Genomic DNA, 23,111 nt, shown 5'->3' with positions numbered 1-23,111 from the left:
TTTTCATGCTGAACGAATGCCTTTTAATGTTCCCACAAATGAATCGTTTGCTAGCACTAAAACCTAATTGTACAGTAGATGTGTTAGGCAGACACTTTGAACAGATTTCGGCGCCTGGCGTATATGACCCCTATACCTGGGGGAACGCGCACACACGATCTGCAATTTACCTGTTCTGTGCGAGGCTTCCTTATGCAAGTTTTATGAGCAGGTGTGTGCACATGACACTTCGGCATTGTCACCTTAGCAACGTCCACCTGGACTTCAGCATATCAACAGGTGCGCGCGAGAGGCTCCTCAGAGAGTGAGTGATAGAGCGCACAGGTGGAGGCGCTCATCCGGCCTGGGGCAGTGACACAGTGCGGTATCCAGCGCCACCGGGACCCATGACCCAGGTAAGACCGGTGACGGCAGCCCTGTCAGAGGGCACTGCAGATAGCCACCAGGCTCCGCGGCAATCTGCAAAAGTATGTCTTGCTTTCCTTTCTGAACACACACACGGAACGGATTTCCGTGATACTATTGTTTCTGTGCTCTTAAAAGAATGCAACACCCAATACAATGTAATACGCGGGACCTCATCTATTCCAAGACTTATTTAATTGTGCTGTCGTCCCACCTGCTGTTTTTCGCTCCTGATTATTATGGAATGGGAGCTTTTCGCACAGTACACGTCATCGCACCCTAGAGTGTCTGGGATTACAGAAATCAGGCCCTTTACAACTACAAAGAAATCCACGTTGCTGCTGTCCTCAGGCTGCAGCCCAGAGCCTATTCCCACTAGTGATGCATATCAGCAGGGATTCTTTGAATGCCGGCTACTGCGCTAGATACTTCCGGGTCGAGGCGCGCACGCTCTTTCTCATCCGTGTCTACAAACACACTTCAGTGTTTTGTGTGAAACAGCTCCGATGGGAACAGGGGCGCTTCAAACGAAAACTTTCCAAAATAACTTCCCTTTTAAAAAGTCGCTGTGGCGGCGTCGTTTGCTACGCACAATGAAATCTCCGAAATCATGCAACGCAAAAGCAGCGCGGTTACACAGTCTCATGTATACAAACCAACTTCGGGACAACGAGGGCGATTCTGTACTTGGCTGTTAGCACCCTTAGCTCAAACACAAACGATCATAACGACATCCGAACAAAACGAGAATGTATGATGTAATTATTAAGATGCTGTTGCAAGTCTGTTAAAGTGCAAATATAGTCATGTGCTAGGTAGTAGAAGCATTGTGTATTGCATGAAGTGGAAGTAGTCGTTGTGTTGGTAGCACTATTATTGACAGAGTTGGTTTTTTTTTGGATGACTCATGATATCAGATTTCTATTTTTTCAATGAAAAAATGTGTGCTCCCCGCTACTTGCAACGGCGTATGTGTGACACACATTACAAAACACTGTATTATGCAAAGCAGCTGATACTGTTTTCTGCTGACTCGGGTAAATAGCACAAGCACCTATAATTTAAAACATCCGCACCACACCCTCGGGACCCACCTGGAACAGTGCGACGGCATTTTACGTGTTCCACACAATTCAGATCGTTGTGGAAGACCCACAGTTTTACATTTGTTAGGTGTAATGTATGTGTCACTCAAAGCTGCAACGTATTTGCATTTCGTTTGCACCGGCTGCACATTTTACATGTGCATCAAGCCAGAGGGCCTGATTTGTAAAGCTTTTTTTTCTTTCAATGGGGTTTTGCCATTGAAAAACGCGTTTGTAAATGTGGCCCATTGCTCTCTATTGGTATGACTTAAATACACCTTCCCTGCCTACTTACTCTGCAGCGGCGTTCTCCTTAAATTATTCTCTGGTTCCGTCCAAAAGAAATACATAACTCGCCGCATCATAGATGGGTTAAAGGGCTACCTGCTGCGCCTTCTAGCAATGCCGCAGTCCATCGAGGAGTGGCTTTACGAGGCAGCAGAACGCATGCACGGAGCAGGCCATTTTATTGCTTGTAAAACATTGCCAGGCCACCATCCCCTTTAATACCTGGGGCCCGATTCATTGAACTTTTAGCACAGAGCAAAGTGACTTTGCACTGCCAACAAAAACCCTGATTCAAATAGCGGTTCAAAGGGTATTTTTGCAGTGCAAAGTGACTTTGTACCAGTTGTGCACCATTGCACTGGTGCAAAAATACACTTTGAAGAGCTCTGTGGATCAGGGCGTCTGTTGGCAGTGCAATGTCACTTGTCACTTTGACTGCACACAAAATCCATGAATCGAGCCCTTGGTCTCTTACTAATACGAATGCAAGGGACCTTCCGGTTGTTGATGCATTCAAAGTAAAATATGTTCAGCTAAAAAATACACTATGTGTAATGTGGTGCAAAAATATTTGAAGCAGATTAGAATAATGCATTTGAAAAAAGATGGCAATCTGTGGGTTAAGATAAGTGATAACATGCAGATTAATTCTTGCTCTCCTGTGTTAAACTCCGTTACTGCACATGATACGTATACTATCATACACAGGACCGCATTAAACTTCAGCGGTGCAATCAAAAAAGTGGTGGTAAATACGGACACATTTTCTAGCGTGGTAATGGAACCACTGCAACGTTTTCTGCAGCACTAAATTCTGAACTGGGAATCTCAAGTGCAGGATTTACCTCCTGAAAGATGTGGGAGGTAAACCCTACCCTTTAAACCCCTTAAGTGCCAAGGACGAGTATGCCCTTTCTGCATCGACTTGTATAACAGCCTGACACTTAAGGTTAATCGTGCCAGTGGCGTAACACAAGATGTGGGGCCCCCCTGCGAGCCATGCTGAGGGGGCCCCCAACTCAGCAACAAATCAAGGGTCGCGCCACACTCTAGGCCAGCCTAGATTATCACACTTGCGCAATACGCACAAACGTGCTGCTGAACGGCTATGCTGCACACTGCACTAGGAGAAAGATATAAATATGTATTTTAATATAACATACAGCACACTGTCTGAGAAAAATTGGCTAAAAAGCCAGAGTGTTTACAATTGTTTTGTAGGGTAACACCAATCCAATAGATCCAAATCACCAACAGTGCACAGGAACATTAATTCTTTGCTATTAAAAATTCCATGCCACAATGAAAACATGTCCAACTGGCTGCACAATGTAGACCAGTGTAGACATGTAATAACAATATAGTAAAGCTTGCCAGGCCACATTTAGACATATCTAGACTGGTTGCACCAAAATGGCAGTCGAAGCAATAACACTCATTGAGAATAGAACACACATTCAAGCCTGTGTCTCTGTGGCCTCTAACAACACGGCCAAACTCTTTAAAATCTGAAAAGAACTGGTCAATCCTGTTGCGGTCTTTACGTCTCCTGTTCCCTCCCAGGCCCTCTGTATGGCTCTGTCATCTCACTTCTACACTAAAACTCAGGACATCCTGTCCTCCATCTCCTCTTCCTCTCCCTCTTCCTCTCTCGGCCCCCCTTTGGTCATCTCTACCTCTCTTCCTCCTTTCTCCTCTTTCTCTCTGACAACACCTGACGAGGTTTCTAGACAAGTCCGATCTATAAAAGTGTCATCCAAACAGGTGCTCTCCTGCTCCACCAGAACCATCAAGAACCATATTGACACCCTCAGTCCAGCCTTGACCGATTTCTGTAATCACTCTTTCCCCTCTCCCGTTAAGCACTCCCTTATGCACCAACTCCTCAAGAAGCTTTCTGCCGATCCTACCTGCCCGGCAAACTATCGCCCAATCTCCATCACCCCTTTCCTGGGCAAACTGTTGGAAAAGCTGGCCATCTCCCAGCTTACTCTCCACACGGAATCTGTTGGTTGTCTCCATGACCATCAGTCTGGATTCAGAGCTGCCAGAGACATGGAAACTGCTGTCCTGAACACCTGTGAAGCTCTGCTCTCTAACTTGATTCCAGCATTCCTTCTGTCCTCATCCTCCTTGATCTTTCCTGTGCTTTCGACACGGTCCACCATGCCATCCTGATCAATCCTGATCAATCGACTCCATGAGAATGTGGGCATCACGGACAGGCCCTTGAGTGGCTGACCTCCTTCCTCTTGGACTGCCCCTCCCAGGTCCAACTTGGTCCCTTTCTCCCCGCTCCATCCTCTCACTCTGGTTTTTCAACCTATATGTGGCCCCTTTGACCCACCTGATCTCTACATTCTCCTCAAACTTTCAGTGTTATGCTGATGACACTCCGCTTTCCTTCAGGCTCCCCTCATACTCCTCTCATTCCCGACTGTCTATCCGCGATTTAGGATTGGTGTGCCTCCAACGATCTCTACCTTAATGTCAGTAAGATGGAGATCCTTCTCATTTGAACTCCTGCCCCTGCTTTCCCTCTCTCACTCTGGCTGCCCACCTTGGGCCCTCTTCCTTCGCCTTCCTGTGAGGCAAACAACACTGGTGTCATCTTTGACTCCACTCTCTCTTTCTCTCCTCACATCTCGGATGTCTCCAAGAAGTCCCACTACCAGCTGCTCCTCCTCAAAGGGACTCTTCCCTTTCTCACTTTCCCCCAGAAGCTCACTGTCTGGAGAGCCCTGGTTCTCTCTAGGCTGGACTACTGCAACAGCCTCTTTCTCAATCTGCTTTCCTCTACTATCCAGCCCCTGCAACTAATCCAGAACAGGACTGCAATACTTATCCTTGGCCTCAAGCAAAGGGATCGTATCTCTCCAGCCCTGAAATCTCTCCACTGGCTCCCAGTTGCTGCAAGTATCAAGATCAAGACCCTATGCATTGTCCACAAGGTTTTCTGGGCCCGGGGCCCGCACTACATCCAACGCTCTCTTCCAAAATATCTTCCTTCTCGAGCCCTTCGCTCAGCTACCTACAACTCTCTAAGGGTTAGACGCTTCACCAGGAAGAGAGTGGGGGGTAGATCTCTCTCCTCTGCAGGTGCCTCCCTCTGTAATAGCCTCCCTGCCCCCCTCAAGCTTTACCGGACCACCTGAAGTTCTGGAAGCAGCTCAAAACTGTCCTCTTCTCCTCTTCTTTCTCTCTCTCCCACCCCTGCTGGCCCACCTGACCTAACTGTCTGCTGTACCGACTGGTTTCTTGGCTACCCTCAGAGTTTCACTGAGTCGAGACGCTTTCTTCATCAGTCACCCTTGCACTGCCTCTGGTCCTACCATGCACTTAGGGGCTGTAACTGTAACCCTACAGTCCCTTGTTCTCCTTGCACTACTCAGAACTGTGCTGCCCTGACAGCACTTACTTAGAGCATTGCTGCCCTGTTTTTCCTTCCCCTTCCCTGCACTTCCCACGTCCCTTTCCCCTTGCGCTTCTCGTTATCGCACTTGCACGATCTGAATGACACAAGGCCTAGTAAGATTGTTTGTCTTGTCCTCCCTCTATCATCCATCCTTGTCTTGTCGCGCCTAGAAACACTTGTGTGCAGGTGCGTTATAAATGACTTATATCATATCATATCATTTGATCACAGATGCCCAGAAAAATATACAATGCCGCAGTAAGAAACGGCTAGACTGGCAGCACCCAAATGGCAGTCTAGCCAGGTAATTCACTTAGCAGGACTGCTTTATCATAAATGCCCCATTAAAAAAAAAGTCATACCAAACTGAGGAATGACTAGACTGGCTGCACCAAAATGCCTCTCTAGCCACTAATACCACATATCATGCCTGCTTAGCATGGACATGGACAGCCATTATAATTGTCATACAAACTTGCTTCCCCACACATCCCCTCTCACCTCATACCCCAACCTCCAAAATCAGCTCCTTGGCCCAGAATTACCTCCATGTCCGTCTTCCTTGCCCCAGAGCTTACGGTTGAGGCTCCTTGCCACATAGGTAAGTACTGGGATGCGGAAGAGTGGGACTAGGAGTAATGAAGATTACAGGTAGCTAAATCAAGCATTACCTCCATGTCCCTCTACCACATCCCAGTACTTGTGTATGAGGCAGAGTGCCTTATACACAAGTACTGTCTCATGCACACTGGGACGAGGAAGAATAGGGCTAGGAGTAATGAAGATCACCAATAAGTAATCCAGGCATTAAACACAAGTATCGGTGCAACACCATTGAGTTGAATGTGATTCAGCACTCCCCCGCCTGAAATGTTGGGTTATGTTGAGTAGACCTGGCTGAACTTCAGAGCATTTGCCAGACAGAAAAGTACACATATGTTAAACAGCACCTGGGTTTCTCTGTTAACAAGAACCCACCAATTACTAACATAAAGCAATTCACTGTTAGTACCTGCATTCAAATGCCAAATATTTTAGGCAATTGAAATTGTGATGTGGGTTTAAGACTTGCATGCCAGGGGAGTGATTGGAAGGGTAGAGAGGGAACAGGAGACCACTCATTCTCACAGCAGTCCATAAGTGGGTGCTTTAAACCTTAAAGGAGCGAGTTAACTGCTTGTAACATTGAAGCTGCACTAGAATAGTCTCCTAAAAATTGCATAAAGAAATTAGATGACCCAAACAAATAAGTTTGCCCCTCCTCCACCGCCCTTGAAGTTGGCACCCCTCCCAACATTTGAAGGGTTAGCCCCCAAAATGTAGGTTTTTTTGCGCCCCTGAACGCAAGAACACACACCATTCACCATATACATGCACGCACACCCAGCCATCCATACATTTAAGTGTGAATTCTTTCACCATACTGGCACACCCAGGCAGCCATCCATACATTTACGTGTGTACCCTTTCACCATACAGGCACACACACCCAGGCACCCACCCATACATTTTAGTGTGCACCCTTTCATCATACACTCACACAGGCAGCCACCTATACATTTAAGTGTGCAACCTTTCACCATACAGGCACACCCAGGCAGCCACCCATATATTAAAGTGTGCACCCTTTCACCATACACTCGCACAGGCAGCCACCTATACATTTAAGTGTGCAACCTTTCACCATACAGGCACACCCAGGCAGCCACCCATATATTAAAGTGTGCACCCTTTCACCATACACTCGCACAGGCAGCCACCTATACATTTAAGTGTGCACCCTTTCAACACTCACACACGCACACATCATGGGGTTGAGGTTAGCCCCAACACTTAAAAAAGAAATTGGGCTTCATTACAACTATGCCGGACTGTAAACAACGGTGCTGGTAAGCTTACCGGCACCGTTGTTTACGGGGCAGCATATTACAGTTCTGCGGGCGGTTGCCATCCTGCCCGGCAGGTCAGACCTGCTGGGCAAAACGGCACCCAGCCGCATAGTTTTCACAGAAGCACCGGCACCGTTATTAACGGTGCTTCTGTGGTCCCCATTCCCATAGAGTCCGATAGGACTTCATGGAAATGGGGATTTACCATTTGCCGGCGCCTGACTTCCCAGACCGCCGGGGTTGTAATCCCCCGGTGTTACCGGGAAGTCGGGCGCCGGTAAATCATTACGGGTCCGGCGGCAACCTGCTGGTAGCAATGGCACGGTTGCTGCCAAACCAGTAATGAGGCCCATTGTTTCTTTTTGAAGTCACTCTGACTTCATAAAGAAATTATTTCTGTTACAGAAATAATTTCTTTATAAATGCAGAGTGAATTCAAAAAGAAAAAAAAAATTTTTTTTTGCAAAAAAAATATTTTTCTTTTTTTTTCTACTAGTGGGGGCCCCTCCCAGGACATGTGCTGGTGGGGCCCCCTGCACCGCAGGGCTGCGGGGGCCCGTGTTACGCCAGTGAAGGTTGCCCTTTGATTCCTCTGGACTCCAAACTGGGGACTAGCACAGCATTACCACAACCCACAATCCCACTGTAAATTGGAGGTCCACAGTTCCGTGCCAATTTTCCAAAGAGGTATAGAAAGTTATTTATGAAGAAAAGAATCTGACAAGCTGATCAAGGCTTTAATTAAGTCTTGCAATCGCACCTGGAATTCTGGACTTTGTTGGCTCCTCATATATCTGATTTGTATGGAGGCGGGAATATTGTATAAACTGAATAAAATTGCCCATAAACAAATCCAGGACTTTCTGAACTGGAGGAACATCTTAAGTGTAAAACAATCAGGGTTCAGCAGGCATCACAGTACCGAACCCACCTTGGTGGACCTGAAAACAAACTTCTTGAAACATTGTGATAAGGGACAGGGTAACCTTCTGATGCTTCTGGCCCTAACTGCAGCATTTGATCTGGTTGATCACACCAAACTAGTAACCAGGCTGCAAGAATCTGCCACTTTCTATGTTGAAGCTGCACATTGGGTATGTCCTTCTTGCCTGAACGTACAGCATAAGTGTACAGTGATGAGGCGGTGGCAGAAGGCTATGTGTTGCCCTGTGGTGTCCCACAGGCATCATGTTTGTCACCTACCGTCTTCAACATCTTCACCTTGTCCCTATTTGAAATACTGGATGCAAAAGGGGTAATATACGCAAATTGCGCTGATGACACCAAGTGTTGTATTCCCTTTACAGGTGGCTATGCAAAAGACGCCATGACAATCAATACTACCTACAATTATATATATAGTTGGATGTTGTTGAACAGGGTCGGACTGGGATAAGAAATAGGCCCGGTCACCCAAATAAAAGTGGCCCATCCCTCGCCTCAAAAAGTGGCCCACCCCTTGCCTCACGACCCTAGACCTCTGATAACATCACCGGAAGTGATGTCATTTGACCCCACCTCAAAGTGACATCCCGGGAAGCGATGAAAGACGACCTTTCACCCCTTGACAAACCAGGAAGTGGCATCAAATAGCATTGTTCCTAAGTACACTAAATTACTGTGATTCCAAGCAGACCAAGTTCAAGGCCAAATGATAATATGTTATCACCCAACCTGTGTTCTACTCATTTATCGACCTAAGAAGGATGAAAGGCTTTTTGAAAGAAAAAAAAAAGATTAAAAAAAAACATCTTTTTTTTCTATTTCTTTTTCTTCCAAACCGGCCCAGGCATGGCCACAAACCAGCCCCCACTCCCCAGGGACTATTTCTGCCTGGCCACTGGCCGAAAGGCCGAGGGGCCAATCCGACCCTGTTGTTGAATGGACTTGCACTGAACAATTCAAAAACTAAAATGATGATCATTGGCATACCACATAGACTTCACAAAGAGGCTGACTGTTCACTCAAAACTCTACATGAAGTTAAAACTTTGAATGTCATCCTAGATCAAGCGCTGAGTATGAAAGCTCATGTGAAGCATCTAGTTTCATGCTCTTCCTACCATCCGAAGCTCCCAGTCCTTATCCCCACATTTCTCAACCCAAGCAGCTGTGCTACGGTAGCTCAGGCAATTATCAGGTCAAGTCTGGACTACTGTTCGAGTCTCCTGTAAGGTCTAGGGCAAGGAGAACTTAATTGTCTTCAGGTGGACCAGAACAACACACTCTGTGTGGCCTGTGGACTACAGAAATTCGATAATGTATTGTCAGCCAGGAAATCTCTACATTGACTTCCGATTGGGAAACAAATTGTATTCTTTGGGAAGAGTCTAGTCTATTTGTCATCTTTGCTTGGATGGCTCCCAGCTAAACGTTTACTCAGATCTAACAAAACGGGCCTTCTAGTGGTCCCTAAGGCCAAACGTCCCTTGCCATGGAAGGCTGGTTCCCTATGACAGCCCCTCACCTCTGGAATGCTTTACCTCCTGATCTAAGGTCTTGCTCTTCACTAGTGTCCTTAAAACACATACTAAAGACTCTCCTACTTTAATGATTGCTATCCTCTCTTGCTATTGTGAAGCCTGACCCCTGTTGATATTTCTTGTATTGCTTTTGCTGTCTGTCTTGTCTACGATTCTATGCCCATGGGCCGAGTTCCAGCGCATTACAAATAAATTACATTAAACGATATTCTCTTGCCAAGCTGAAAGTGAACCTTAGAATAAAAAGCAACTCTGTCCTCATGTCATTAGCTCTAAGGCAACTCATAGGCACGTCAAACAAGTCGCATATGCTGGACAGACACTATTCCAAACATGGTGAAGGAGGACTTGAACAAGCAAACCCAAAAGTAAGAACTATTAATTTTAAATTGTGTTAATCAAATGGCCTATAGAGCAAAAGGCCTGGTTTGGGGCATCAATTAGTTGCACCTCATATTGTGGCTTCCTTCAGGATTCTTTATCGTTGTAAGTATTGGAATTCCCTGACCCACTTTTAGCAAGTGTGAGGGGTGATTTAAAGGCTAAATACCAATATTTTAAGTAGAAGGGACTCTAGAGTGTACCATGTTCAATAGGACATTACGAGCATTTGTAAAGCAATGTGAAAAAACAAGAAAGACGTCCAACAAATGCGTTAAAATAAGAGATTACTGAGAAAGGTATTTTTTCTTGAAACAAATGTTGAGAACACCCATATATTGACAATGACAATATTGAGCCCCATTGTACATATTATCTCATTCGTATCGCATTCAGTCCACAACAAAGCAACATCAAACTGCCCATATACAACAACACATCATTCACATAGAAAAGGAAAATAAAGAACTGTGTTTCATGTACACACTACATGAAACACACACACTACACACTACAGGTAATTGGGTTATTAAGTCCCAATTGGAATTTCAGACTTTTTAAAAGAACTATAATTTGAAGAATCAATGTAATCACATGGCAAGTGTGTTTCCTTTCAAACCAATTCTTTTTCAGGGCTGCAATGTGGATTTCTGCCGTGAAAAATGCTGTGAAAAATGTCATTTTCTGTACAGGGTGCTATGCAGAAAAAAACAAAAAAAAAAACGTTTAGCAGTTCTCTCTAAATAAAAAGCACCTTGGGCCTCATTATGAGTATGGTGGAACCGTAAATAAGAAGCCATAACAGAATTACAGAATGGAGCACTCCCATTGAAAAACACTTTGTAAGTCAGGTCCTGCAACTTGTCAGCAAACACTCTGAAAACACAGATGATGCTTTAATGACTACTGAATGATGTTTTAAGTGACATAAAGCAACTATAAGTCATGCATTATTTTCTCTGAATGCATTATGAATGAATAATAAGAACGTGCTTTTACAATTTCATGCAAGCATATGTTTCACAAAATCAAGGCCCTGCTGAGGCAGACCCGAGCAAACGTAAGCACTTAACAGGAACAGAGGCCAATTAAGTCGAAGAAATAAGTGGAGTCAACATTGAACACGAATCAACAGGAACGCACTTAATGCTATAAGTAAACTCGACATTTATTCTTTTAAATAACAATAATCATAATAATTGATGAAATTACCATTTGCATATTGAGTTGATCAATATGCTATTTCATATTATCTTTAATGCTAACGGAATTTAATCTATTCTTTAAGAGAATGCATCCTTGTCTGAAAAGATTAGACATTATTCGTGTACGTAAATAGGAAAAACAGCCTTGTTAAATACACACTATTATCTATTTTTTCTGGATCTACAGAGACCCAGTCAAGCTTTGGTGTGACTGGAATATATGTACAAGGATCTGTGTGAAATGTAGTTTCCTTGCTAAAATAAAATGGTATCAGGTAATATTATCCCCATTAATAATGTCGCCATATATATGGTCGCTGGGAAACGTCATAGGCAACATTATTTATGGGGATAATTTATGGGGTAAATGGAAGCGGGGGATGCAGTGGTGTCCCGCGCTCCCTTAAAAAAAATATGGGGGTTGTAGGGGTGTCCCCTGCAGGTTCCATGAGTTAATATTGCAGCTAAAAAACTGTGCCATTATCGTATGGCGACATTTTTGTGGGGATATTAACACATGGAACCAATAAAATAGGGTCTCAATCCTTCCTTAAGTCAGTTGTTTTCCAAAGCAACAATATTTCTGCATGCTTTCCATCCTCCCAGCTCCCTATGGAAGTAGACCTGTCTATTGCATGGAGATGGAATGATTAGCTTGGGTATAATCACAATGTGTCATGTCAGGCTCATGCATCAGGCACTGTGACATCACAACCCAGCTGTAATATGTTGTTATAGGAAGAACATCTCCTAATTCTATCAATACAGAATGTTTACACTTATCAATTTGTGTTTTCAAAAGCTGTTATAATTCCAAATTGCAGAACCTATGACCAGGAAGCAAGATAAGGAAATGTGGCAGATGATTAATGGGCCTTTAAATCAATGGAGTTTTTCTGTGAAGTGAGGACCACTTCTGGTTGTAGGATCTCACAGAAAGCTTGACACATCTTCATTTTCTCCGTGTGGATTTCCATACAAATATGAGGAACAAAATCACCAACATAAAGAGAACATTTCCTTCAAAGTGGGCGCTTCTTCAATTGGACCACGAAAGCAAGCAATAACAGACACACCAACTATTCCCTACATACCAAAATCATTACAAAAAATAGACATGACTGTTGATGTTGCAGTTATTTAACTGCATAGATAGGTTTGATACCGTAACGTAGTATTGTCTAATATAGACTGCAATATTGCAGTTTAACTGAAGCACTACCATGTTCAGCATCATTCATGTGCCATGCAGTTTTCAAACAGGTTCAAATACCCACTAAGTATAAACATGCAGTTATGTTAAGAGATGAATGAGACAGGTGAGCAGTACTTTTCACAACTATTGTTTATAACAAAATTAAATGGTGTGGTATAGTGGATGGGGTATCCTTTACTATAACAGACAGCACATTGTGATGCTGGTCATTCAGGTTTATTCATGTGCTGGAGGGGGATCAATCGGCTGAGGGTGATGAGTGGATTCATTGAGGCACATTGTTGTGGTCCTGCTAAAACATTTTCCTCCTGTGTTCCAGGAAGAGGAACATAAAGACTAAATAAAAAACAAACTGGGAGTTAGTGACACCCACAATAATGTACCACTTGATCTTCAGACAGGAGCATATTGTTAGCAGCTGTCTTCTATAGGGATGACATAAATGTGGCCTGCAGTCTTGTGATTATGGTCAAGCAGTGTATTGTGAGGCCGTGTTTTCCATGAAGAGAAAACACAATGAATCAAGCATAGAGGTCCAGGGGTTCAAAGCAGTCCATCATTGTGATCTTGGGCAAACAGTATGTGCATATCTCTTTGTTCGAACCGGGAAAAGGAAATCACTCAGCACAGCAGTCACTGTGGTGGAAGGATTTTATTCAAGTGCAGGCTCTGGCTCTCAGGCAAACAGTACATCTGTTGCTCTTGTGTTGCAATCACGGGCGGAAGAGAAACAATCAGCAGCATAAAGTGAATGTATTGTTGCAGAGCAGCTGTGTGATCTCTGGCAAATAGTATATTCCCAGCTTGAATGCTGTATTCTGAAATCTGACACAGCACGCTTCTCAGGAATAGGTCTTCCTCTGCGGTTTTCATCCAGAATTTCACCCACAGGCGTCAGAATGTGCAAAGAAAAGTGTACTGGGAACTAACGTCAAGGTTGCACAAGATCTCAAATCATTACGTGTTACTTGTTGTTGATAGCTGCACTTGGTGACAGATGTTTGCTAAAATTGGTGGGGAATAGTGAATTTGAAAGCACGTCTTCTCTAGCATTGATGAGACAACTACCATGCCTGCAATGCTTATCTCGTCAAAGGCCCCCCCATTGGCCCACACACCTGGCCCACATCAAGATATATGTAAATCCCTTTGGGGATGTACACTATTCTACTATATGGCACTACAAGCCTGTACATACAATTCCCTTAACCACTCCTGTATCTGAAGACCATCATCTCATTCCATGCCCTGGACAATTTGAGATACGATCTGGGGCAGGTTCAGCACTAAGGGGCTTGCACATTGCACATAGGTGTCGATCCCTTTATTTGCCCCTACTTCCAGTTCAGTATGTAATCCAAAATGACCCTCAGTACTCCCTAGCCGGACCTGCAACCTTGCAAACGGCTCAAACCAGATTTTGGACTTGAGGGTAAAATAGCGACTTGCCACATTTAATTCTATGATGGTAACAGTGTTGATAGCATTTAGGTTCTGTGAGTCATAGGGCCTCATTACACGGTAGGTGGTAAGGGTTAACGGTCACTGGTAAGGGTACCGGTGACCATTAACCCTTACCGCCTTAATACGAGGTCCCTTTGCCGGTTGGTACTTTAACGCCTGCTTTTAGCAGGCGTTAAAAAACGAACCCGCAAAGGGACCTTGGTGCTAATTACGGTACCGCAGTTTGCGGTACCGTAATTAGCGCCTTCCCCATTCCCATTATGCCCTATGGGGGCAAAAATGGGAATGGGGAAGGGCCTTGGTGAATGGGGAATTACCGCCCCCGCTCACCTTGGAGTAGGGAGGTAATTCCGCCATCCACCAAGGCGGACACGGTAAAATACCGGCGGCAACCATGGCGCTAATAGCGCCATGGTTACTGCCTACCGTGTAATGAGGCTCATAGACTTCAAGACCTCGTCTGTAACTTATGTAAGGCAATGATTGCATTACATTTCTGCAAAACATTGCACACGTGTGTCAGAAAATATTACTTGTTTAATCATATGTAATACAAACGATAGATTAAAATTAGAGCAATAAAGCCAACAAGTCTAATTTTTCAAGTTTAAAATAAAACGGTTCAGGGGCAGAAAGGTAGCAGGACGAAATTACCAACCAAGAAATGTTTTTAAGGTACATTTGGCCGGCGATCAAAACCACTTGCGCACCCCTAGTGTAATGGTTTCCATTACGTTTTAGAGAGCTGCTCACACAGTGGAGTGTACGGGCCTGATCCACAGAAGCTTTGTGTAATGGTGCAATCCCATAGGTAAACGCTCTGTCAATCACTGGTGCAGTTTGTGATATTTCCCATCAGTGTGCTTTAAGTAACATCATTTTCTAAAAATAGAACACATTGGTAGATAGCGTTAGTTCTGAACATTCTTAAAGGTTGGTTGCCATTAGTTATTCTCAGTGCACTATCCTATCGCTCGACTCTCCCCCAGCAACTCCAAATCTTTTCTCAGTGACAATATACTATCATTTACAGGAAGAAAGCAGCAGTACCTAGTTCAAAGGACCTGGCTGATTTCCACTGCCTGAATGACAGGGCATGATGAGAGAAAATTAAACATGGATATGGCCACAGTTCAAACACGGAACTTGCCAATTTGGTAATTCTTTTATATGGAGCACTAGGAACTCTTACCAAAGGCAATTCTACAACAATACGAATTGACAAAGCCAATGGGCTTGGCTTTGCAAAATTACAGGGTAAACCTGTTTGTCCTGTGGAGGTATTCATAAATGTAAGAGCAGCGAGCAGAGGCTGTGCAGCCATTCAGGTTGCTCGGATCACAGGCATTGCCTACTTGAAACACTTGTGTATAGGCGCGCTACAAATGCCATACCATATCATAGTGTGGCCAAATTTTCAGCCTAAATTCTCAGGACTCCACCGTTTCTGCTGGACTTCACCCCCACCCTCCACCTTTCCCTCAGAATGCACTCTTCCCCAGACCAACCACCTTCTTCCAGGGGCCAGATTATCAAAAAGGTGCACAAGTTCTAAAAAGTGAGCAAATGCTTTGATAATATAGAATGGAGCAAACAGGTCTTGTCACAATTGGTATTATCAAAAAAGATTTGCTGTGGGGCAAAAATAAGTCATCGTTTTTTGTACTATGTTTGCTGACTAACATAAAATGAAATCTGGTTGCTACATTTCTTTTCATGTTACTCATCAAACATGTTATGTTGATTTATAACACGCACTGCTACCACCCAACAGCAGTCTCCAGGCACTCATGTCGCTCTGCAAGAGAAGAGGGCAGGGTGTGTTAATGAGGAGACGATGATAGGAAAGGTTCAGAACCAGGAGCAACTGGCATCTGTGAGTGTTGTCTTGCAGGTCGGAGTTGGTTCGAGGGGCCCCGCTTGTTGTCACCGTATGTGTAGGACTCAGTGCCTCAGATTTGTGCTAGTGTTTGTGGGTTTGTGGGTCGTATGAGGTTGGGGGGGGTTCAGTCATGCGCACTGATTAGTTGTATCCATAAGAGGGTCCAGAGTCGTGAATGTCTATTAGGTTTTTGATTGTATTGGGCCTCATTACGACCCAGGCGGTAAGTTACCGCCTGGGCCGTGACTTTACCACCATGGCGTAAACTACGTTTACGCCATGGTGGTTGGCGGACTTACCGCCCCATTCCGAGTTTGGCGGGGCGGTAAGTCCCCAATCCCCATTTACCCTTCCCCATTCCCATTTTTGCCCCATAGGGCATAATGGGAGTGGGGAAGGCGTTAATTACGCCACCGTAAATTACGGTGGCGTAATTAACTCCATGGTCCCTTACCGCCATGGATTTGCTAAAAGTAGGTGTTAAAACCGCCATGGCGCTAAGGGACCTCGTACTCAGGCGGTAAGGGTCGGCGCTGTTTATGCCGCCGTAAACCCCTTACCGCCTGAGTCGTAATGAGGCCCATTGTGTTGGTGTGCATTCATTTGTGTAGTGTCAATGGATTTATGGACTTTGGGGTTCATTAGGAGATTGCTGCTAAGCCGGCAATCTCAGTCTACCATTTCTACTGCCGGATATCCCGGTATTACCAGGATATTGCGGACAGCGGAGAATGGGAAGCTCCCATTCCCATCCGATGGAGTTCTATGGGATTAAATGGGATGGGAGCCACTGAAGCACCGGCATCATTGTTAACGGTACCAGCGCTACAATCAATCATCTGCCGGCAGGCGCCTGAATGACCGGCAGGTCAGGCCTACTGGTAGTTCACTGCCCCTATCAGCAGACTCAGAGTCTTCCACCTTACACTGAATGCTCATTGTGCATATTATGAAGTAATAAGAGCTATCACAGTAGGTGGACCTGATCCTGCTCCCTATCCCTTTTTGTTTTTTCATTTCACAACTTTTGTGCTTCCCTAAACAGTCTAAACATATTTCCCATTGCTCCAGAAATACTTTACCCTTTTCTGTTTGAGGACACCTTGTACATTTAGAAGCTTAGCCACTTCAACGTTACCTTTCACAGTGAAGTTTCTTAATCTTATTCTCCTGTGTTATGGAGCTTCAATTTTAGAGCAAGGAATATACATACAATGTTCATGGTTACCTCTTTCCAGAAAAAATACCCTCCTTTGACTTCCCGTTTTACATGTTCGCTTTTTGAGAAAAACTCAATTTTAGTCCTGTGAGTCATGGGCAGGCTCGGACTGCCCAATAGGACAATAGGGCAATGTCTGAACCAAAAATACAAAAGGCTAGTGTATGCCAGTTTTTTGGGTCAAAGTGGGCACCCTTATTGGCCCATGTGGCCAGTTTGCTAAGCTACCTCACCATATGGCTGGTAGTTCTGATCCTTGTCACTGAATAGTATTCTTTAAAATTGACAATTTGCATCACATTTTTATCAAAAACCTCCTCTTGGGTATTACTAAAATAGTCTGTCACAAAAGGAATTAATTGCCATTTGCAACTGTGGGCCACCTTTATCATTGGTGCCTGAAACAATTGTATGCCCCAGTCCGACCCTGGTCATGGGTAGGGTGCACAGCAGACATTCCCCATTCACACTACAATGGATCTGCTTTAACACAGTGTTTGCACAGAAGGTTAAAAAATATGGACAATACCTATTCATAACAGAGGGGCTCACACCTCCAGAATGTATTTCAATATGATTCTCTCATTTCTGAGAGATTATAGAAGAACCCAGTTATTTCAGTAGCTGTCCTCTGCTCCCTTTATCATTCTGGCTCTGCCCTCTTAGCTCCTTTATGTTTCTATCTTTTCCCACCCTTAATTTCAAATCAATTAAAATGCATTGGGCCCAATACATAGAAGTGTTTGCATGCTGAAAATTGACTTTGCGCCTTTTCAGTGCACACAACTTTGTTTCCCGATTCATGGATTTTTTCTGCAGTTTTCTCACATCTTTGCGTGCAGTCGAGCACTTTGCGTGACACTCTAAGCAAAGTGTGGGACGGGCCTACGCAAAGAAATAAATAGGGGGCGGAAAACATATTCCACCTTCTCCCGGTAAAATGAGGAAGAACATTGGCATGTTGAGGGATGGGCCATGCAAAGAAATCACATGCTCATTCAAGTGCAAGCATAACCAAATTCATGGATTTCAATGTGCAACGTCACATCAGGAAAATTCACACGCAAACCATGTGATCTCACTGCCACATGATAGTAGATGCAAAGGAAACAACGCGTATAGAGCACGCAATGCACACCATTCCAACGGCAGTCAGCCAGGATGAATGCAGGTATACTGGGGGCTACTGTACATGGACATACAAGGAGGAGGAGGATGAGGATGATGAGGGACAGGATTTTCCTACCAAGTACCATACTCTTTGGGATACCAGACGACCAGGTGTATGCAATGTGTCATCGTCGACATGGTCAGGGATTGGGATCAAGACCTTGCATCACCCACCATCAGCTCCCATGCCCTCACACCCCTGGAGAAGGTGCAGACAGTCCTACATTTCATAGCAACAGGAGTCTTTCAGTAAACCACTGCCACTGTAGGAGACATATCTCACCCTACGCAATTCTGTGTCTACAACAGTTATTGGGCTGCATCACATCACATGCATGCATGCGTAGGCACATATAAATGCCATGCACACTGCAGGAAAGGCAGAGAGTTTGCCAGGAAATTTATGCTGTAGCACACTTTCCATGTGTAATTGGAGCCATTGCTTGCGTGCATGTTGCGCTATGCCCCACCCCCGATCAACAGAGCACGTTTAATGCAACCGGAAGCATTGGCATTCCCTCAATGCGCAGGTCATCTGTGATGCATACAGAGTCATCATTCAAGTCAGTGCCCATTTTCATGGAAGCACACAAGCCAGCTTCATCTACCACTGGTCTCCACTCTACTAGGCCCTGGCATGAGGAACCTCTGGCAACACCTGGCTCCTCAGTGAGTATCAACTAGCCATGACAATCAATGCCAATAACAACCATCTACACATTTTCAGGGGACAGTGCCTACCTGCTCTCACCATTCCTGCTCATGCCATTCAGGAATCCTGCCACACCAGCCGAGATAAGGTACAATGCAGCACATATAGCCATCAGGGGCATAGTGGGGCACACGTTTGGGGTGCTCAAGTCACATTTCTGCTCCCTTGTCCACTCTGGCGGGGTATTGCTATATGCCCCACCAGTAGTGTGCAACATCATTGTGGCAGCTTGTGTCCTGCAAAATGTTGCCACAAGGTGTGTCATACCAGTAGAGATACAGGAGGGAGATAACCCTCATCCCCAGACACCACCCATGCCCTTGGTTGGCCAAAGGGCACAGGAAGAGGCTGCACAAAATCAGCTAGTGTAATCATACTTCACATGAATACCATCCCCTACAAAGCACAAATAGTGAAGCCACATCCCTGGTGCCATCCAACGATGTGGGGGGCCAATTCACGGTGCCCATAATAATACCCTGAGAATGTTTGTCTGGAATAGGCAAAATATATGTGTCCTTAGTCATTAAATTAACTGCACCAACCACTGACACAGTCATAGCAAGTGTAAACAACAGTATACATGATGCACACTACAAAGAACACAACACAATCAACACAATCAACAACATCCCTTACCAATGTCTACATGCCCCAAAATAAATAATGTGCATGCAGACCCCCACCAACACACATGAGAACACATGCAAACAAATGTAAGAAGGCAAAGTGCAAACAGCAACCAGTAACAAACACAAGTGAGCACTGCCCTGGCAACCCTATGTGTGTTGTACAATAACATACAGGTGGACTGGCCACCCCATTCCCTGACAAAACCATGCACACAAACACATCTACATCAAAATAGTTATATGAATGAGAAAATAGTAAGCTCACTTCAAGAAAGATGCACATCTCACCTCACACCTTTTCCCTTGCATTCCTGAACCAGCTGAATCAATCCAGGCTTGCCTCTGTAGGTCTCCAAACCAGCCGAAACTGCTGAGGTGTTGCATGCATGCCGCCATCAACACTGTTCCGTTGAATCAGCAACCATCTGCCCTTGCAGAATGCCTCAGCCCCGAAAAATACCACAAGGTCACAGCATGTAACACATCCATGCACACTATAACACTGCACCCTGTTGTCCCCTGGATGACATGCAACAACTCCAAACAATAAGTCGCCATCCTATCATCACTGTGTCACACCCACGCCCATGCAGCTGGACCAGCTCACCTCAAGCCAACGCAATGTAAAACACCCCACACAGTGACACCATCACCACCCACAACACCTCCAATGCCTGCCCCCCTGAGTGCCATGATGTGATGGACCAGGTTCCACTTTGTTCCAGTAAGGGGTTATTGTGATACATCAAATCAGGCTGTAGTCAGAATGACACTGAGAAAACTCCCAAATAGAGATCCTATCAGAAGCCCTAACAATACCAAGATTTTATATCCTCTGATTAACGTGGCATCAGGTCAGTGTACGAAACACTGGCAGGGGAGCTGATGATGGAATGGTTAAGATGATGTTAGGTAAACTTCTCAGCAATTGCAGTGAAGGCAGGATCCGGCAGAAGGCAGCTGGGCAAACAGGAAGCAGCCATAGAGGAAAGCAGGGCACAGAGGCAACAGGCAGAAAAGAGACAAGCTGACAAGGGAAAGGAATGATAAATAGAGGTCAGGGATACTGGCACACAAAAGGGAGCAGGCAACAGGCAAGAGGAAGGGAATGCAGAGCCTAGAGGGACTGGACCGAATGGGCACCAATGAGATTTGAAATGAAAGGAGCATTGAGATGTACTGAGCAGCTGGCAACATGTGTCAAAATAACTCCAGGGTTTCCATGTACGGTACGCGTTGCCATGGCAAAGAACACCAGGCCTATGGTGTATGCCTGGTGTATGGGGGTAAACAAAACATCCACCCTGTTGTGGTCAGACAAACAGGGCAGCCCCCACATGACCTGTTGCTCTGCTTGGTGTGGAGTAGTCTGGGGAGTGCATCCCCATACAGAACTGAAGCCCCAGGAGTGGATTGCCAGCGTGAGTAGACATGCCATCGAAAGGTGAGTGAAGGGGATACAGTGTGCCAGAAATGAAAAATAGAAAAAAGCAAGCAATGACTTGCCAGCCTCAAAACCCCATGTGTCCCTACACCCATGCAGCAGGACCGGCTCACTTCAGGCCAATGCAATTAAAAACACCCCACACAGTGAAAGCCTACCTGCCACCAACGACATCACATGTGCCCCCCTGAGTGCTTGAACTTACCTGCACAAGATACTCACCTGTCTCACATCCGCAGCATTCTTCCTGAACCATTTTAAGCTTGCAAAGACATGCATTGCCTGAAAGTAAACAAACTGGACATCCTTGATTACCCTGGTATGGAACAAGATAACAGGAGCACCATGGTCCACCCAGTGCCAATGACCGGAAGTCCAAATCACAGAGTGTGAGCATCAATGTATCCAACAACATCAAAGCTCATTGACAGAGCAATCACTAGCAGTGAAGAAAACAAATTTCAATTACAGCACAACATGCACTCTGGAAACAGGTGTCAGTCAGCCCCGGGATGTGGGCTCAAGCTGGGCCATTGATTGCAGACATTCACGTTTTGCACACCCACTGTCAGGTGTCACATGCACCTTTGGTTCACCTATGGATGTAGGGGAGCGAAACAGACACCACGCAAGGAGATGAAACTCTGGGGAGTGGAAGTATGAGTGTGGGAGCTGATGTAAGAGATGACAGAAGGCAAGCGGGAGATAGAACACCAACCAATGAATGCGCAGCTGTGGAGTGGAGAGAGAGAGAAAGAGAGAGAGGAATTGTTGAGCAATGAGGAGTGCGGCTGTTGGGGAGATGAGGAGAGAGATGGGGGCTGTTACAGTGGGCGAGGGCAGAGAAAAGGGGGTGAAGAGAGGAAGACAGAGACAGAAAAGGCAGCATGGTCTGAGAGCCTGGAAGGCACAATGATGGACAAATAACACATGTTGGGGGTTCACGAAGGACAATATGGGGTGACAGAGAAGTGCAGAATGGGAAACAAAGGCCACCTGTGAAAGGGTAATTTTCAGCTTCCCATCACAAAAACGTGTTCAACACACTGCAGCATGTAAACCAGAAAGAGACCCATGTTCGCAAGAGCCACACAAATAAGTCAGTTCAACAATAACTCCAGACTCTGCACCAACAACCAACCCACCCTGTTGTATACCACAGTTAATGACCATGACATCAGTCTCCAGTTGTTGCCTCCACTCCAACAGATCACACACCCTGGATAAGACATTCCCAGGAAGGGGCAGGGATCATAGGGTGCACTGCTAACACCCACAGTGACAACAGATGAACAGAAGCTGTGCTGAGGGGATGGTGTACCACATGCATGTGTCCACAATGTACACACACGTAGCATGCAGTCACTCACAGTGCTAGATTAGAAGAAAACGTAATGGAAAAAATGTCATGCAGTACATTCAGGAGGAGAGAACATAGAAAAAACAACAATGAACAACAAGTGACTTGAATGGGAACATAGGTAAAGGCTGTCAGCGGTCCACATGTGCAAACCAGTACGCACCAAGAATCATCAAGTGTGCCAAACTTGTCCTGTGGAGTGCATGGAGACATATGGCCAGATCTGCATTTCCAGAGGCAAGGCCTTGAATGGGAGCAGCTGAGGTCTTGGTAATCTATGAATGGATGTGTGTAAGATGTGTAGTTGTAGCAGGGCAGGTCATGTGACTGGATAAGGGTGTGAGTGGGACCTGGTACAGGTCAAAGAGTAGTGTGGACAGGGAGTTCACCTGCATGCCACTGTATGACACATGGGTTGGGAGAGGAGAAGGGTGGTAGTAAGAAGACATCATAACGGTCCATGAGACAAGAGGTGAACAATCATAATGCATAGTCGAGATGTATAGAGAATTGAGGTTGTGTATGAGGATGTTGTTGTAGAATGTGTCAAATACTGCCAATGGCTCAAGTGTGATAAATTCTGGAAGTTCCCATGAGTCTGCTGTCCTTTGTGGAAGTGCAACCTGAAAACCAATGCACATGAATGGATGTACAAGGGGGCATATACACACAAACATGTGGATAAACACACATCTGCACTGACATTCACCGTGACAGAAAGACTTCACCCACTGAAAATCCAATGTGTGAGAATACATGCAAAGATTGTGGTGCACAATGAACAGACATTTACATGATTGACAGCGCTTAACATTAGCTGATGACAGAGCTGCCCTGGTGTGATTCCCTCATCATCTCCAC

General features: G+C 45.3%; 1 protein-coding gene across 2 annotated transcripts in view; it reads left to right on the top strand.

Annotated features, from left to right (window-relative positions):
• Nucleotides 1-273: 273 nt before the first annotated feature.
• LOC138510440 (phospholipid-transporting ATPase ABCA1-like) overlaps nucleotides 274-23,111 on the top strand; it is a 2,356,352-nt gene continuing 2,333,514 nt past the window's right edge. For both annotated transcript variants that reach the window (XM_069626098.1, XM_069626099.1), the window contains exon 1: nucleotides 274-395. The gene's annotated coding sequence lies outside the window, so the exon portion shown is untranslated. The remainder of the gene's footprint in view (nucleotides 396-23,111) is intronic.

The sequence above is a fragment of the Ambystoma mexicanum genome, chromosome 6p (assembly GCF_040938575.1).
Source record: "Ambystoma mexicanum isolate Mex_15411 chromosome 6p, UKY_AmexF1_1, whole genome shotgun sequence".
Taxonomy (NCBI): Eukaryota; Metazoa; Chordata; class Amphibia; order Caudata; family Ambystomatidae; genus Ambystoma; species Ambystoma mexicanum.
Note: the sequence above shows the minus strand (reverse complement) of the source record. Positions and strands in the feature narration are given on the sequence as shown.